The following is a 19,521-nucleotide window of genomic DNA, read 5'->3' on the forward strand; positions in this document are numbered from 1 at the left end:
GTGCACACCTGTAATCCCAGGGGGGCAGGGGGGCAGAGGAAGGAAAATCGCTGTGAGTTCAAGGGCAGCCTGGTCTACGAAGCAAGTATAAGACGGCCAAGGCTACACAGAGAAACTCTATCTCAAACCAAAAACAAAACAAAAACCCAGATATATAGTGAATGTTTAGGATTATTAATAGATTCACATAAAATATATTTATTTACGTCAGGGTTCCCTTGTCTTACTTATTATTGTTGGTGATCATCACGGTGGTTTTGAGGCAGGGTCTTACTGTATTGCCCAGTCTAACCTTGAACTCCTGGACTCAAGCGATTCTCTTACCTTAGCCTTGCAGCTAGCTGGGACTGTAGTTGCATACCAGCACACCCAGCCCTATTTATCTATTTTTTTTTTTGAGTGTTTTAGATACTTCAGTGTTTAAATTTCGTAATAAAAATGTTGTATGTTCTTCTCTTGGAAGAATTTTGTTAGCTTTTCTCCTTCTAACCAAGAGCAAAACTAAGAAGGCCTATCCTGTCTTAGATGATGCCGGCTGGTATAAAAAGTTTCTATTTGAGAGGGGCTATAAAGACTTCTTGTCCTTCAAGCCTCCTTCCCATCGTTTTTTGTCGATTGTTTCCCTCATGTTAGCTTGCCAGCAATAAGCAAAAATATAGCTGGGGCTGTGTCAAAAAAATTCACTGGCCACATTCATTCCTCTTCATCAGGGTTTCTTCCGTCGTGTCCCCGTCCAGTGACTGCGCCAGCCAGTGGAGACAGCTCGTTGTTGTCTGCAGTGGGGAAGAACTGGAAGTGTGGTGCCTGTTCCTTTTCCTGTGAGTAACAATCCATCCATTTAACATTCTCTATGGTAGAGCCTGTGTTCCCTGCTCAGTCGGGGCCAATCCGAGAAATGCTGACCTTCCTGCCTGCTGCTGGCCCTTTCAGTGTGGAGCAGTGACAGCCATCTGATGGCCTGGCTCTTCTACCCAGAGCTAGTGACAGGCCACAGCAGCAACAGGCTGGAAAACGCTAGGCTGGGCACGGGCATAGGATGAAAGATAAAGTTTATGACTGTTGTATTACTATCTCCCCTCAATAACTTAAGGTAGGAAGTGCAGACAGGCCGGACAACTTTGCCCTTTCTTCTGCTGCCCTTACCACAGTATTCTTTTATCTTTTCTGGCCAACTATATTGATTTTGTAAACATTCCTTAAGAGGTTGCATATTCCATTTCTGTATATAAAAATGTGGCTTACATATTGTTTGCTAATTAGAAACATATATTCATACCTCTGTGCAGATAATGAGCTTTGGGGCCTATAATCCTGACCATCTTGCATGTTTTATGATGTCACATTCTAGAGAGTTCTAAAAGGAGTACATCAGAGCCTGTGATTGTGTGTGTCATCACATGCATCTTGTCTTTTGACTTTCCTTTTTAATTCTGTCCTTTGTTTATAGTGCAAAGAGCTTACAATTTTTAACACCTTTTCACGTTTGTATTTATTTCACTGGAACTAGGCTCCCATACCTATAAAAAATAAAGATTGGTAGCTTAGTAAATAGAAATACATTTTTCTCAGACATGAAAGATATCTGGAGATGGGAAGTCCAGGGCTGGTTTATTGGCTCCATGATCATCTGAGAAGCAGCTTTCTGCCTTCCCATTCTGCCACCTTTAGTATATGGCATTCATTTTCCAAGTCTTAGTGTAAGATGGCACACACAGCACTCAGCTCTTGCATATGTAGTCCAGACAGGAAGAGAGAAAAGAGGACTATTAATTGGAGACGCTTCCGGTTCGTTTCTACCTCAGCAGGCCCCGCCTACCACATCCCTAACCTCAGACTGAAGCGAAAGACTGGAGAGCTGGTTCATAGCTCAGGGGCGAAAGGGCTGCCAGCATTCCCGAAGCCTCAGCACTGCAAAGAAAAACAAAGGGAGGGATACGGACCACTGCTTTCTTCAGTCCAAAGAGATTGCAGCCTCCAGTGAGGCCAAGGCAGCTGTGCGTGGTGTACAATCCAGCAGCTCCGCCTTGAACCTCCATCATTTTCCTGTTAAGTGTGTGTGGCCTTGAACGGGGTATCAAGATTGACCCTTCTACTTTTGGATTGGATTGGCATATATCTCCTTAGTCATTTATTTTCTATCTTTTCTTGAGGTAATTTCCTTATACATATCTCAATTTTTTTTTCGCTTAGTCCCTCAGATCTTTTGAAAGGGAAACTCATTCTGATGTGTATTTATTTGTGTCCCTTCCATCTTATATTTATTAATTTTTAGGTATCATTGTTTCTCTTTTTCCTTTTTTAGGTTTATTGACATGATCATTTGTTTTCCCAGGTATTTTCTTTAAAAAAAAAAGTTTTCCATTAGAGGCTTTTGTTTTTTGGTCTTGAATAAGTAATTTAACCATGTACCTTTGTCTCAGAGATTCACCATCAGTATGCTAAGGAACAAATGTAATTTTAGTTTTTCAGCAGTGACATATAAGGTCATTGGAGGCATTTGATAATTAAGGAAGGTCACTGTCCTCATTTCTTTTGCTGTCATTCACAGGCAGCTCTGAATACCCCTACCTGACGCACACTCTTACACAGAGTTAGACTTGATTCCTGTCTGACCAGGCTAGGAAGTACTGCCCTTGATGCTTAGGGTCCTTTCCAGGTGTGCCTAATGGAGGAAGTTACACTTCTGTCCCAGAATTCCAAAGTCCACAGAGAACCATTGTCCGTGATCTCAGAACTGAGGGTGCTGATGTAGGAGAACTGATATGAGTTCAAGGCCAGTTTGGGGCTACGATGAGAGATCTTGTCTCAGAGAACACACCAAAACCCAGTGCCCACCTGGGAGTGAGTGATAAGGACTATTTACCCTTGTTCTTGGCTTTCCAGTTATCAGGAATGTGAGGCCATGGGTGGCACATCTTGTGGCTTGCTGGCTGTGTTGTCGCTTCTTGTAGCTGTGACAACATATTTGACAGATGCAGCCTGATTGAGGAAAGCTTTAATTTGGCTTAAAGTTCTGGTCCATCAGGGAAGGGGAAATGTGGGAGAGTTTACAGTGGCAGGAGTGTGTGCAGGCTGGTCACATAGTGGAGCAAAGGAGAGGCAGAGTGGACCAGCATGACTCCAGAGACGAGCTGTCACCCTCAGAGGCCTGTTTCTAGTTTTCTAGATCCTCACTTGGCTCCGCCACCCAAAAGTCCACAACCTTCCAAAATACCATGACCAGCTCAGGTACAAGTTTAAACACATGACTTTATGGGGGACCATTTCACACTCAAACCATGACTTTATCTTCACTGCACTGTTTTATTTGTTTGTTGTTCTGGTTTTTGTTGCTTGTCTGTGTGTGTGTGTGTGTTTTGTAGCACTGACTGACTGACCTAGAACCATCTGGGACCGGCTAGCTTCAAACTCATAAAGATCCACCTGCCTCTGCCTCCCAAGTGCTGGGATTAAAGGCGTGCACCACCATGCTGGTCTGTGTTTTTGTTGTGGTTTGCTTTGGTGTGTGTGTGTGTGTGTGTGTGTGTGTGTGTGTATGTAACAGAAGATGCACACATACCTGTCCAAATGCATATGGGTATGTAGAGACCAGCAGACAGACAATTGGTGGGAATCAGGTCAGCTCTTTCCGTTGGCCATGTGAGTCCCAGTGTCATCAGGCTTGGTATGAGCAGCCTTACCAACTGAGCCATCTAGCTGGTCTTGTGTTTGTTCTTTAAAGGATTGAAAACCTTCCATGAAAGGGTTGTGTAACAGTTTTGGCTCTCTCAGGAACCTGAATGTAAAATGTGGCTATATGCACCATGAAATCACTTACCTTTTTTTTCGTTGCTTCTATATTTCTGTGTGCTGTGCTGCTTGTGAAGGAAGCCTTTTGTCTCCTGTCTGGTTCCCAATTACACCTTCCACTTCATGCCACAGCAGTACACTTGTTCCCAACAGCAATCAAGGGTCCTAAAATTAACCAAATGCTTCAAGTGTTACCAGTTCAATAGGAAAGCTGCTGATTTTTACCACAGGGACAAAATAAAAGGAACAACTCAAGTTTTATTAAAGCCGTACAGCCTGTATCCAACTTCCCTCTTCTGCTTGTTTGGTTGGTTGGTTTTTCAAGACAGGGTTCTCTGTGTAGCCTTGGCTGTCCTGGACCTGCTTTGTAGACCAGGCTGCCCTCAAACTCACAGTGATCCACCTACCTTTCCTCCCTGAGTGCTAAGATTACAGGTGTGCCACCATGCCCAGCTGTTTATTTTTTTAATCATTGTAGATCTCACATAAGTATGATTTGACTGTAAACTGGTATAGAGTGATATGTCCTTGCTTGATAGGTGTAGTTAGCAATACAAATGGAATAAGTAAATAATCCGTGTGCACAAGAGGCTCTCCACCTTGAAATGCTTGGGTATGATATCTGCTCCTGGCATGCTCTCCCTTGTTATTGAGAGTGCAGTGTGACAGCAACACTCAACTCCATGGTATTTGCCACCCCCATGTGTCAAAGGAACAGAAAGCCCAAGAGTCATTTCCATTGCTGGAAATGACAGCCTTCCCAAGTCCAGCAGCAGCAGCGTAGCCGTATGCCATAAGAGAATAATTAATAGATCAGAAAGCTTTAAAGCCACCATGTCTCCTCTTAGGTATTTTCCTTCTGGTCTGACTGGCTTCCTACAAGCCTCAGGAGAAGTGGGAGAGCTTTGAGACTGAGAAAGAAGAGTGTCTGTTGAAAATAGAATTAATTAAAGAAAATTAAAATAGTATAAGCTTGCTATCAGGTTTGACCATTAAAATGTATAGTATATGCAGATACTACTATCTGCTAAAAACTGAAGCTTCAGGAGCTGAGAATGTTTGCTTAGAAGATGCAAAGTCCTAGATTCCCTCTCTGGTACTAAAAACAAAGGACAGATGTGATGGAGTTTTGTCTGTAATCCCAGCCCTCTAGAGGCATAGAAGGGTGGATCAGTGCAAGTTTAAGACTAGCTGCATACATAGGGAGTTCTAGGCCAGCCAGAGCTACATAGTAAAGCAGCCCCAAATACAAGCAAAGGCTTCAAGACCAGCTTTAGGTTTACAGTTGCTGAATATTTGATGGTGAGTTTGGGGTTTTTGTTTGCTTAGTTACTATGTCTTTCTATCTTCAGGAATATGTAACAGAGTCAACTGCTTTAGACTGATTAATTCTTCTGGAACGTAGCCCCTAAAAGGGGCTTTGTAAATAAATTAATCAATATTATTCAAAACTAGCCCAAGTTTGGTCTGTTAACACACACGTCAACACTGTACATAAATCCAGTGGCTCATGTCTTGGTCGAACTTGGAAGAGAATAGACTTGTATGCTTTCCTAAGTAGCATACACTGAGTTATTTCAGTGTAGCTAGTGTAAGCTAGTACTTAGGCCACGTCAGTGGTTCTTTAGCTGTTTGGGTTTTATAAAATCTAGAGATTGTTGTTTCTGTGTTATTTGGTTCCAGAGAACTAGATGGAGAACCAGGTGTATACTCATCCCAGGAACATACAATTTATTTTCTTGTGTCCCTTTTGTTTTTGTTTTCTGTTTTTCTGGTTACAAGAGAAAGAATCCAGAAACTCTACTTAATGTTTTCTAAAAGCACTTGAGAAAGATCCATGTTTGAAAGACCTCTACTGCATCATATAGAACTCCATTGTAACCAAGAATGCTGTCTTTGCTAAGAATAAATACAGAACAAAGACCATAAATAAATGGCTTGTTCTAAGAGGCTTTGCTATAGTGTCACCTCTGTAAAATTTCTCATATAAGGCACCTCGGTTCTCATTTCCTCTGCTGGCCTGGACTTAGAGAGCAATGATACAGCCTTAGAACTCCTGTATCCATGGAGTGTGCTGAGACACAGAAGTATGCATAATCCCTTCTAAAGGTACAATTTTCATCATTTGATCGAAGCACAAGAAAGGTTCTGAAATAGAAGTGGGTCTGAATGTATTTGTTTCCATGAGTCCTGGTGATTGACTTGACTAGCACGCTTTGTGACTTTTTTGGGGTTGGTTTGCTTAGATTACAATCAAATTTTAAGGGGACTATGGGGTGAAACACACACTATCAGGAAGATGTAAAGTAGCTTTACTACTCAAATAAAATTAAATTTCAGGACATAAAATCCTTAAAGGGGCTGGTTGTGGAGAAGAGGGAAGACAATACCTTATCATTAAAAATCAATCAGATATTTACTAAGTGCCTGTCTGAGGAGTCCTTACATTTCAGTCATTGGCAGTTCTTGGATTACACAATAGTTTCACATGCATTATCTTATTTGATCTTCCCAACAAGCAGGGAGGCCAGAGAGGGATATAAAGATGAGGAAATTGCATCTCAGACTTAAGTGTTCCCGAAGACCTCCACAGAGCTGGAGCAGGGTGTGTGTACATGGGGGTGGAGTGATGGATGGATTCCTCCAAATACTCTGTCTTCTGTCCCTCTAACCTCCACCAAGTCCTGTGACATGTTGTCTGTACAGAGGAGGCCAAAGGAGTAAGATTATGATCTTGACTGTCAAGGAGTTTATGGTCAGTTGGGAAAATGTGTTTACCAGTGAAACAAGCAGAATACTTTGAATTGTGAATCTGGAATCTGGATAACATAGCCTGTAACCTGTAACCATAGTTGGGTTATTTTAATTGGAAAGTAAAGTGCTATAAATTCTATCCTGTGCCCTGAACATGAGTACAAATCAGAGGGGTGTTTCTAAAGTTTTCCGCCAGGCCGTCGTTGTTTTAGGAGAAATCCCTCACCAGGAGGAGAGCCAGTGGGCACAGCCTCATGCAGGTGCGTGGGAGTACGTGGATATTTGGAGTCCTTTCTGGCCTTTGCTTTGCCTGTACTGTGGACTAGAAGCCTGTGGGGGTTATCCTCACCACTGTCTAGCCCTTTAAACCATTAGAGAGGGTCCAGGTAGGAGGAGAATACCCACAGGGTGCCCAGCCTCTTAGCGTTACAACATGATGGTGGCATCTACAAATGTTGATAGCCACCTTGGATGCATACAGCCTGTAACAAATGATTGGACATGTGTGAGGAGCAGAGGATGAACTTGTTTATTTGGTATTGAAAAGGATTGTGGACATGAAGGGTCTATAGAAACGGTCATTTTCATTTTCTAATGTCCCAGTGTTCAGACTTAATATTTTCCAAGCTCATATTTGTCTCAGAAGCAAAATTCCCTTCCAAGTATCTGTTCTTTGTCTTTCGAGCAGAGCAGACCTGTGCTGAGACTGCTGTGGGCCAGTCCCTGTGTGTCCCTGCCTTTGTCTGTGAGAGGTGCACTGCCCGGGAGGCCCCATGGGGACTCAGCACTTCAATGAGCAGCTGGCCATTGTGTTTGCACAAAAAGTGCCCATGCCTGGCCAGGTTCAGCAACCTCATAGATGGTTCCAAGTAATTGTCTTCCAAAGGCTCGTTGGTAAAATGTTCGTTGGAATGGGCCAGCATGGGGATCATACCATAAGATCTTGTCTGCTGTCAGGAGGCCTTAAACAGCCTCCTGATGCAGTTATGTGGGCTGTTATGCACCACGCTGAGTAAACATGGTAACAGAAAAACCTTTGGAGGTGCCATCAGTACCACCCACCTCTCTTGAGTACCATGTGGTGCAAGCCCATTGACCGTCAAGCCAAACATCCAGCCCCCTCCCCCCAACTCATGTGCTCAGAGTTTCATTCTTCGACCTCCTCTTTGAGGATGGAAATGTTTTATGCTGAGTCACTCCAGCTCTCCTTTGCGCCTGTGGTTGCACACATAGCCTCTGGACCTGGCTCTATTGCACGCTAGCTGGGCAACCGTGGGGAAAGTTGCCAGAGAACCCCTGATGCCTTCCATTTCTGATATATGGTACCATGATAATTAGAATAGTTACCTCAAAAAATTACTCAATGTTTTGGGCTTCACATGGAGAGCTGAGAACACGGGGTAAGGTGAGTTCTATGCTCTGAAGCTTTTTACCACTCATCTGCTGCCCACTGAAAGTCCACTCTGGATACTGCAAGGGTGAGAAGATGGCAGTAGGTACCCAAGGTGGGTCTGAAGTTTATATGACAAATCACTGTGTATCTTGTTTGTCCAACAGGTGGGAAGAACTCAGCGAGCACTTTGGAGGGCATGCTTGCACTGAGGATGTGGAAACTTTCAATTAGGTGATGCTAGACAGCAGTGGCGGCACACAGAATAGTGGCTAGTGCCATCGAAGCGTTTCTGCTTTAATTGTTAGGCTGGTGGAATGAATGCTGAGACTGTGCGTGTGGCCGGAGGTTGAGGGCGAGGAGGTGGAGGTGCTCCTAGGGAAGTCTTCCAAGAGGCAGTATCCTTGAGCTCGGCTCTGATCAGTGAGTAGGCGTTAGCCAGTGAGAGAAGAGGGCTAAGAGTGTTCCAGGCAGAAGGAACATTGTGTGCAGAGTTAGGGAGGCGTGAAACAGCACAATACATTCGGGGAGCTCCAAGCAGGCAAAGTACAAGTGGCGTCCCATCCTTACTGAGACATACAGCATTTGTTAAATGCGTATGCAAGGTTGGAGGCTGGGAATGGAACTGATGGATCAACCTGGCCCGTAGCATTAACCAAGCATTGAGAAGGAAGTGCCTCCGGGGCTTTTAATTGTTTCCTGTAGTACCGTATTAGTGCTCTCTGCTGTAGCAACTCCTCCTCCTCCTCCTCCTCCTCCTCCTCCTCCTCCTCCTCCTCCTCCTCCTCCTCCTCCTCCTCCTCCTCCTCTTTCTCCTCCTCCTTCTTCTTCTTCTTCCTCCTCCTTCTTCTTCTTTTCTTTTCTTTTCCTTTCTCCTTTTTTCAAAAATTGAGACAAGGTATTATGTAGCCCAGGCTGGTCTCAAATTTCCTATGTAACCGAAGATAACCTTGACTTCTGATCTTCCTGCTTCTACCTCCCAAGGGTTAAGATTACAGGCATGTGCTAGCATGCCCAGGTTTGTGTGGTGATAGGGTTCCAGTCTCAAGCTTTGTGCATGCTAGGGCAAGCATTCTACCCACTAAGCCACATCCCCAGCCCCTTCTTAACTTGTGCAGGAAGTATGTCTCCTGTTGTCTTCCTTTCCTCTCCAGAGTGATGGAGACAAACTACAGTGAAGCTGCTCCAAACGCGCGAGGATGTGTATCAGTGCTTTTGTGGGTAACACATTGCTTCAGATCAAAGGTCAGCACAGCCTGGCCTAAAGGCCAGCCCAGTGTACTGCCTGGGGCTGGGTGGCCTAGGATACCATCCATTGGGTCATTCCATCCCTGCTGTACACAGCCTCTCATCCTCCCACGAGTTGACCTACGCTCAGCCAGCAGTGGCAGCTTCAAGAGAGAAAGTGGAAGTATGCAGTTGAGGCTCAGCTTGGATTCAGCACAGTCACTTCTGGTACATTCTGGTGTCTAGAGAGAGGCAAAAGGCCAACCTGGACTTGAAGGGTCTGGAAATCAGCCCCAGTTCTTGATTAGAGCCACTGCAAAGTGGCACTGAAAACAGCAGGGATAGAATCGGGGCTGTGTTCAAAATAACAAGCAATCAATCATAATCTAAAGCAGCATGCATTCCAACCACAGATTTTTTAAAAAGTCATCTCTGTGGTCTCAAGTGGAAAGATGTATTCATCATACATGTCTTTCAGCCCCACCCACAGCTATGAATCATCAGTGCCTTCAGCTGAGGGGACCATTATCCTCTAGCACATGACAGATACAGAGGAGGAGTAGAATGAGGCTTGTCATATGAGACCCAGACCCACATTCAAATACCACCTGATGAATTTCGCTAGGGAACCAGGCTCGAATTTAACCCGTCCAAGGAATAAAGCAAATCATTGGATGTAACCAGTGGCTGAACTGAACAGCCTTTGGAACTAATGCCTAAACAGACCTACACTAAATATTCTTGCTTGTCATTGCATGCCCACCGCTGTTACCAGGTGGCATTAAAATTGGTCACTGAGATCTCTACCTAGATGTGACTGGAATGACAACTGCTTTACCTGCTAGCTATTTGACGATTTTTCCCCCATTTATTGCTTTCTCTTGTGTGTGTGTGAGGTATATGTAAGTGTTTGTGGGAGTACATGGACATGTGTGGGGAAATCGGAAGTAAATGTCATTGAATGTCCTCCACAATCACTCTCAACCTTGTTTTCTTGAAGCAGGTTGTCTCTGAACCTGGAACTCAGCAGTTTAGCTAGACTGGCTGGCCAGTGAGCTCCAGAGAGCCCCCTCTTTCTGCCTTCCCACAGATCACAGATGCATGCCATCATGCCTGGCTTTACAAGGGTACCTGGCCTCCAGTCCCAGGTCTTGATGCTTGCACAGCCACTGAGTCACCTCCCTAACCCATTTTCCTCCTGTTTGTCAAGATGCAGTCTTGCCATGGAGCCCTGTTGGCCTCACACTTGTGGGAGTCTCCCTGCTTCAGCCTCCTAAGTGTTGAGATTACAGGCAGGAGCTGCCTTGTTTTGTGTCAGTTTAAGTTTCTTGACAGAAATCCTTCACTGTTACCAAACTTGTTTCGGTAAATAATGCTTAGTGTAAATAACAACAAGGATGTCAGAGACCCTTCACAGTAGTCCTTTCCCTGGAATCCTGGAATGGCAGCACACATTCGCAGGATTCACAGAACTCACAGATAGCACCTGTTTCTTAAGAATGTCCTGAAAGGTAAAAAAACGAAAACAAAACTTCCAAACAATCAGACAAAACCCACACAGCTTAGGTTTAAAAATATGCTTTCTATTCGGAAGCCATTTGGGGTCCTTGTGCATCTGCAGGAAGCTGACACCATGACACCAACTTCCATGGAGTTGCTACCATTAAGACTTCTGTAGGAACAGCATCCGTGGGTGGAAGGAACATGCCAGATCTCAGGGAACTATTAGATGCCTGTTGACTCAGGCAGCAGGACCAGCTGTGAATGGGAATATGTTTTTACGTAGCTACAGTGGGAAAGATCAGGGCTGTTGATATTGCCAAGGTGGGGACAGAACCTGCTGGGATATTTATGGATGATTTGGTTTATGGGGGATGGGGAAAAGGGTTGTCTCAGGAGGTCCAGCTGAAGATTCTAAACTCAGAAGTTAACGCTGGGCATAAGGGTACATGCCTGTAATCACAGCACTCGAGAGGTGGAGTGAGGCGATCAGGAGTTCAAGGCCAGCCTGGGCTACATGAGACACTGGGACTGGGGGAGATTTATTTATTTATTTGGGCAGGTCACATAATGATTGAATAATACATCCACCAGGGAGAGTGATTTTGAAGTTGAGCCCCCAACAAATGTTTATTTCTTTTATGTTTCTGTGTCTCCCACCCACCTTAGGAATGTCTTTTAAAAACACAAATCCTGCCAGCCAGCTGCCCCTGGAAAAAAGTCAAGTGGGCTAAGCTTCCTGTTCGTGGGGAGGGAGCAGAGGGTGTCACCCTCCTGTCCCTCCTCTCCTCCAGCTCTCAGACAGCACAAAGATCTTCCTTCCTGCCTGCAGAGGAAGCCCGTGTTCTCTCAGACCTACCTTGGCATTCCTTGATGTCTTAGAGAAGCAGATGACCCTGGCTGAGCCAGACAGTCAGCAGCTCTTGATGCTGCGTTTGGAAATTTCCATTCTTTGCTTGCAGCTCTGAAAAAAAAAAAAAAAAATCTAAAGAGCCCAGTAGCTGGGAAATTTCCACAATGGAAAATTTTAACATATTCTTTAGCTCTAAACTATGCAGGTTTATAGACATTATTTTTTTCCTGCTGGTAACTTCCTTCTTTAACAGCAGTTTATGAACATGGCACCACTAGGGAAACAGGAGGGCAGGGTGACCTAGGGGTGGGCACAGCCTGCTTAGCAGGGGGCTGCACTGTGTAACCCTGTGACTGTTCAAAGCTTAGAGGAGCCATCCTCATGAGGCCCACTATGTGGGGACTCATCCAAATTAGAGCTCACTTGCCCGGGAACACTGCGGGGAAATCTGTGTAGAACCTTGAAGTAGAAAGTGCATGGGTACAACTTGGGAGCCCAACATGGTGAGTCATGTTGCCAGCAAAAGGGACCTCCAGAATCTCCCGTAGACCGATGCTTCCTGAACCTGACGGAAGCTGCAGGCTCTCCTGCAGTAAGTTGAGGGTGGGACCTAGCCCGCGTCGCCCACAGCTGCTGATGGTCCAGGGGATGCTGATGCTGCCCTTTCTGGGGACCATGGTGTGCGGCACAGCAAGCCCTTCGTCAGCATGCAGCCAGTGCCCTGCTGGCTGAACGCTGCCAGAGGGTGGCTGGAGGTGAGCTCAGGTTACACAGCCGAGGTCTCAGAATGGAACTCAAAGTCCTCTGGAGAGATGTTCCATGTCAGTCTGGATAAAGGGGCTCTTTTAGAATGTAGGGATGCTCCGCATTGCCAGAAGGCTTGGCTTGGAGCATTCTAGAAATCAGGACCTTTCCAGAGAAACCCATGTTAAGCTGGTGATGATTCCTAAGTTGAGCTTGCTTCCTGAATGCTTCCCCAGCGTTGAGGAGTGTGGGTGAATGTCTGGTATACTGATCCCTAACCCCAGGGAGACTGTTAACCAGCATCCTATGAAGAGAGGAGTCAGAGAAGCAGTTAGTGCCACTGTTGCTCACTATTCTTGAAATAAAAATTAAAGGGGAACTGTAGATTTTCTTAACAGATATTTTACCTGAGAGGGAGAGAAAGGTAGGAGGGGGGCATAACATCATTAATCTAGGATGTTTTTATCTCGTGATCTGTGATGCATCTGCTCTGTGCATTTTTTAGAGCAACACTTGTCCTATTTTTCACTTTTCATTCAGTTGGGTTTGGGGTAGTTTATTAATCGTTACTTTTCAAATAAAAGTGACACAGGATCATGTGGATGCAAAGGTGGCAGGAAGTGACAGGTGTGTGGATGTGACAGAGGTCAGAGGGTGCTAACTGTGAGACAGATTTGATTTCGTGGAGTGTCATGTCTTTATCCTGCTGTGCTAGCACCCAAGAGTAGCTTGAAATTCTCCATGATTTTCAGGATTGCTTAGGGATTTGAACATCTACAGATTGGCTGATACCTTCTTTTTGAGATACTTTCTCCCTGAAGCGAGGCATGAGTCAGCATTGAAGGGACATCCCAATGGCTTCACAGAAGAGAACAGATTCGTTTCCTTAGCATGATGCTTGATGAGTCATTACTCACCTCAGAGTTCTCTCAGGACTTGCAGTCAGTCAAACAATTCTCTCCATCCATTTAAAGTCACATTTTTTATTTAAAGGAATGCTTTTGCTGTATGCTTCACATGAAGTTCACATAACGAAATTCACCGCTTTAGAGGCAGCAATGCAGGGGGTGACATTACACATCCTCCCCTTGTATCCAGCTCCTGAATGTTTCTGTCACTCCCAGAGGGAAGCCTCGGGTCCATTAAACAGTTGCTGCCTGATGCTAGCTCCTCCCTTCCGGAACCTGGCCAGCATCAATTTTCTCTCTCTGTGGTTCCCAGTCTGGATCTTTCACATGCGTTAATTCCAAGCATATGTGGCCCTTTGTTAAATCACATCTCCTTAAGAATAAACATTATTGTTACAGGGAAATCTAACATCACCGAGTGCTTATAGCGTGAGTCATGTACACATTATAACAAGTAGATGCCGTTACACAGATGAGAAAATAGGGATTCAGAGAATTGCCTAAGACCTGAATCTCCTGGCTACGCAATGAGGTGGCTTCTCCGGCCAGGCCCACGTTCCCCAGTGCTTTTGCCAGACGCTGTAGCTGCTGCTCAGCTTCCTTTCTCTTCTTGCAGACAGATGGATAGATTCTTCTCCTCAAGTTTAACAACTTCACAGAGCCTTGACTTGAATTCTGAATGCAGCGTTAGTTGCTTACAGCTGCTTTTTCTCGAGCAGTGCGGTAAGTCCAGGCAGACTCTTTTGAAGAGCTCATTAAAACTGCTAAAATAAAGTCTTAGAAGCAGGTGCATTCATTAGCAGAAAATGCAGATGATTATGTTAATATCACATTCAGGTGACAAACTTAAAGGCATAAAAATCATGGAGGATAAAAGGATTTTTCAAGGCGAGAGTTAACTTCTTCCTTTGTAGGGCTCTGTTCTGGGAAGCATGTGACTGGCTACAGCTGTCCAAAGTGGGGGACCTTCAGGGTTAGTTCACAAAATAAAACCATTCAGTGATACCATGTTTCTTCTTATGATTTCTTGGGAATTGTCTACAAGCGTAGTGCGGGATGTAGCCCTCCATTAATAAATTACTGTCCACCGGGCAGGATGAGAAGATGCTGAGGTATGTCAGCAAGCAGGGAAGTTGCTCAGTGGCATGGCCCCATACCAAGACACCGGTTCCCTGTGCCCAAGAGGAAATCACTGTAGGCAGTGATTTCAGTTTGGACCAAAATGATTTTACTGTGCTCTTTTTTTTCCATTAAAATAAAACTGCCTGAAGTTTTTATTTGTCATGTGCATATTTTTGTATCTCCAAACTTTTCTGTAATAAATTTTAATTTTGAAATAAAAATATTGGCTTATAGTCTTTAAAGTATTTAGAAATTACAAAGGAATGCCTTACCTTTCTACCACCAATTAAATGTCCCTGTGAAATTGGAATAATATTTGATTGCCTGGGATATGAAAGTGAGACAAGAAATGCCCCAATTCCCTTCCTATTCCTAACTCTAGGATATTTGTGGTAATTTTGTTTTTCCCTTTGTAAAGGAGAGACAAACATGGCTAGGCATAAAGTCACTTAATAAAAAAGTAAATTGTGCAACATATCACTGGATTTTATCACGAAGTGGGTGTACACTGAGAAAATGCATCTCCCACTTAGGAAGGGAAAAAACTAAGACACATACACTGTATTTTTTAACTTTTAGGTTATACGCTCTGGGAAGACTTTGACTAGCTAACTTTTTCTTCAAAATGGTGTACTTAAAATGACTATTTCTAATTGCAGAACATAAATACTGAAGCTGAACACATTTGTAAGGCATGCTCACAGATTGTGTGTGTGTACAAGTGTGCTCACACGCTCATGCATACACTTCTGTGGATCAGCGGCAATACCAAGCTGCTTATGTGTGTGATAACCCTGTCTTTGCCTTTGTTCATCTTCAAGGCTCCTGTTTTCTTTCCCTACACACTCCTGCCTTCTCTCTTTCATCACCCCCCTTGGGGTGAGCTGAGTGAGTTGGATACAGTAGGTTATGCTCTAAGGTCGGAAGATACCTACAGTCACAGATAATGCCAAGACCCATCATTTAATTCCTTTCCCATCGTAACGGAGCACTTACTGTCTATGACAGCCATAGCTTTTGCAGTTGGGGTTGGTAGCAAAGCTAGCACACACAAATTTCCTTTTCTACCATCTCATAAGATTTGTTGTTTCCCCCCGGGGGTCTCAGAAATCTCAGCATCTGCTTTTTTTCTTTCCCTGGCAAGTTAAGGAAGTTCAGCCCTTCATGGCTTCTTGGTTGTCAGGCACTGTTATGCCTTCAGGTCATTAGTACACTAACTAATGTTTACTTGAAGGAACCACTGTGCTCTTGAGACAGTTAACATGGTCGCCGAGGTGGCTGCCAAGTGGCTCATGGGCCACTTGCAATTCAGATACACTGGGCAAAGGGACAGTGTGTGTCTCAGGCTGGCCTGGCGTGGACATTCATCACTCCCCCTGAAATGGCATGCAATTTAAACTTTAGAACGCGGTGGACATGCAGGCATGCACAGTCTCTCCGGTCAGGAGGGCTGTCTGGCTGAAGCCTGGCTCCCAGGGCCACCCTCCGTACTTTGCTGGGACTTAGCGGTGTAGCGCCTTTGCTGCTGGACAGCTCCGCATCGCCTGCTCGTACCTCTCCTCCCCTGCTTAGTTCTCAGGGCTGAAACTCGCAGTGGGGGTTGTGGCAATGAGTGTTTGGAAAGCAAATTTGGGTGACGAGTTAAAAGAGGAGAAAAGGCCGAACTGCTATGTTGGCTAAGTGGAACTGAGAGGTTTTTAAATGATCATTAATGACTTGTAGAGAAAGCCGTACAGTAAAGAACACAGAGAGAATAAGCCATCCCGTGTTCCATCACCTACAGATACCCACTGAGAATGCTAGGAGAACATTTCTACATCATGTCTGATGTGCAAGTAAAAACTTATTTATTAATTCACTTGTTTTTTTATTGTGTATTTGTGTGTGTGTGTGTGTATGTACAGGACACACATGCCATGGTGTAGGGTAGAGGTCAGAGTTCATCTAGCCCTTGGGATTCAGTTCTCACTTTCTGCCTTGTTGGTTGGAGGAATTGAACTGAGGTCACCAGACTTGGGTAGTAAGTACCTTTACTCATAAACCATCTTGTAGTCCACTGATTGATTGACTGATTGGTTGACTGACAGACACGGGGCCTTACTATACAAACATAGCCTAGAATTCACTGAGTAGCCAAACTGGCCTTGAATGTGAGATGCTCCTACCTCAGCCCAGGCTGGCCTTGAACTCACAGAGATGTAGAGATTTGCCTGCCTCTGCCTTCCCGAGTGCTGGGATTACAGCTGTGTGTCACTGAACCTGGCAGGAGTTTAGAATTGTAAAAAGTGACATACATTTGGGCCATAATGTTTGGTTTTATAGATAGTACAAGTAGGAAACCCAAACCCTGACTTTTAAAAAGCTCACCTGTAAAGCTATGATAGGAAGGCAGTTAATTAGCATCGTCAGTTGATAAGCAGTTACAACGTTGAATTCAGTAAACATTAGGAATCTTTGGATTTTCTTTTGTGTGTACATAATCTAATCCTCACTTCAGCTCCTGTGTTGAGAAGCATGCTGTGACGAGGGAGACATGTTTGCCTTCAGTTTAGAAATCCGCTTTAGACTGAGGCTCTTCACCTCACTGGCCGGTGAGAGCTGCTTTCTGGCTCTCATATGTTAGCTGGCCGCTCTGGTTAGTTGGACATGTCCTTTTGACTGTGGGTGCCTAGATATATCAGCAAGAAAGTCATCAGGCACTATCCTCAGAATAGAAATAAGAGGAAATCCAAAAGCTTGTCTTTTTATTGTAAATAAAAAGAGGCCTCAATGATGGCCCAGTTTTACAAGTTACAGTATTTGTGTGTGTGTGTGTGTGTGTGTGTGTGTGTGTGTGTGCGTGCGTGCGTGCGCGTGCAGATGTGTGTGAAGATGTGTGTGTGTGGAGTTGTGTGTGCGTGTGTGTGTGGGTATGTATGCACGTGAAAGTCAGAATTTGTTGGGTGTCCTTCTCATTTGCTTTTCACTTTACATTTTGGGACAGTTAGCCTGTGGGCCTCAGGGGACTTCCTGCCCTGTCCCCCACACTGCCGCCCCTGGCTTTCTGTGGGTGCTTCAGAGCCACCTCCCAGTCGCAGCACTGTGTCAGAGAGAACCCGAGCTTTTCCCGAGCCACGTTCTCCTGAGTGTCACTTTTTTGCAGTGCTCCTGTGAACGCTGGCACACTCCTCGAGCTACCCTAGCCCAGCTTTTACTCTGTTACATTTCTAACTTTCAGTGTTTAAAATGTGCGTCATGTTCAAATCCCATTTATTTATTAAGGTCCTTCCACCTCCATAATATTGTTATGTTGTCTAGAGCTGAAAGGATTTTACTTGTTTATTCCTGTAGGAGAAGCAAAGAGAATACCCCAGCCCTGTGCCTAAGCATGCTTTTCTAAACCCACATTAGACAAAAATTTATCTGGAAAATTCCCAAGCTTTGCTTCTTCATACTACCAAAACCAGGTACCCTGTTGTCTCGGTGCTATGTGTTATATTCAGAGAACTTTGCTGCTAACCCAAGTGGCGGATTCTTTCAGGGATCTGTGTCTGAGGTTTGTGCACTAGTTCTCCTGTTTGTGTTTCATTAGTACTGGTACACAATTACAGACCATTTCCTCACTTACTCATCAGCTTACATACAGGTCAGATATGCCAAAGAAGAGGGCCAGCAAACCTTGGCTAATCCACGGAGCACATGAAAGGTAATTGCTTCATCACAATTACAGATTTTCCAGTAACAATGGCTGTTTATTTCACTGACATTAGAATACTAAAGTGACTCACTGTTTTTCCTGAAGGGGAAAAAAAAGATGTATTAAATTATTTTAGTAAAGTAAATCATATCTTTCTACTGACATGTTTAGCATTAACAACATAGTTTCATCTTTAATTAATTCCAAACAAAAAGTGATATATAACTATTCTCTTATTAGTGATGCCTGGATTGTGGTTTGAATCTGAACCCTCCCCTCCCCCTCCCCCACAGGCTCGTGATTTGAATGCTGCTCTCTTAGCTGGTGGCACTGTTACAGAACCTTTAGGAAGCAAGGCCTGCCTCCTGGAAGCAGGCCTTTTGAGGTGGGCCTTTGAAAGTTACAGCCTGGCTCACAAATGTGAAGTATCTCCTCTGCATGCTTCTGCTGTTACAAACCCGTCTATACTCTCTCTTCCACAGTAGCCCGACATCCTCCAAAACCGTGAGCCAAAATAAACCCCCCTGTGCCAGACATGGCGGCACAAGACTGGCCTCAGTTATTTAATGGCTGAAATCTCAAACTGTTCAAAATCACCAATTCGGTGCTTTAAGAAACAGAGTAATTTGAAGCAGGAACTTCTGAATGCTGATCTGAAACACCTTCATGACCCGTGACCCGGCCTACAGTGGGGAATTTCCAGGGTGCCACCACCAGGGCTGCTCTAGTAAGAAGACTCCCCTTCCAGCTTTACACAGTGCTGCGCTGTGTGGCTCTGCTCAGTCCATTCTCACTACCTTTCAGCGCCACCGCATCGTCTGGAAGAACTTTGTTCCTCTGTCCCCATTCCCTTTAGTGCTGGGGACTGAAGCTAAGGAGTGCTGTGCTGAGGCTTGGCTCCACCCCACCCCCATCCCAAATTTCAACTTCGTAACAGTTCACCCTAAATTACCACTCATTTTTCCTGGGGACTCCTTAACTCACACTTTATTCAACACCCATCGAAATGTATGTGTGTTCAAAAGACCTTTAAGAGATACTGCAGGTCATGGGTATAAGTTCAAAGTGACTGGGGTCTTAGGGGGAAAGGTCATTTACCATGTAGACCGCCACCGATCAATCAATTTATTAAGCCGGATATCAGTAAGTCCTCTATTCTAGCTAATACAGCTAGTTCAAGGCTTCTTGGCCTTGGTGCTATTGACTTTGGGACTGGATGTGTTTTGCATTATTGCATATCTGGCTTCATTCTTTAGCTGCCAGTAGCACTTCCCCCTTTAGTTCTAGTAATCAAAAATGTCTCCAGAGTTATTAGAGTGCTCCAAGGTAAGGAGAAAATTGGTGCCGCCCCAACACCCACCCAAGAATGAGGATGTACGCCGTGCCTGTGTCACTGGGCTGTGGAGACTGAAGGGCACAGGCCCAGTCTGACTCATCACTTTATCACCCCTTCTCCATCAACTAAATTTAGTTTCTGGCACAGAAGTGCTTCTTGAATGCTCTGAGAAGAACAAAGCATCTCAGGGTCCCACTACTATTGTCCTGCACAGGCTCAGAA

The 19,521-nt window shown here is 44.6% G+C and overlaps 1 protein-coding gene across 17 annotated transcripts in view; it reads left to right on the forward strand.

Moving 5' to 3' along the window:
* The window catches only part of Mkln1 (muskelin 1), a 284,064-nt gene that overhangs the window by 52,861 nt on the left and 211,682 nt on the right, over positions 1-19,521 (forward strand). For all 17 annotated transcript variants that reach the window (XM_060374098.1, XM_060374106.1, XM_060374099.1 and 14 more), the window contains one exon: positions 711-818. The gene's annotated coding sequence lies outside the window, so the exon portion shown is untranslated. The remainder of the gene's footprint in view (positions 1-710; positions 819-19,521) is intronic.

Source organism: Meriones unguiculatus, chromosome 21, assembly GCF_030254825.1.
Source record: "Meriones unguiculatus strain TT.TT164.6M chromosome 21, Bangor_MerUng_6.1, whole genome shotgun sequence".
In the NCBI taxonomy this organism is placed as follows: domain Eukaryota; kingdom Metazoa; phylum Chordata; class Mammalia; order Rodentia; family Muridae; genus Meriones; species Meriones unguiculatus.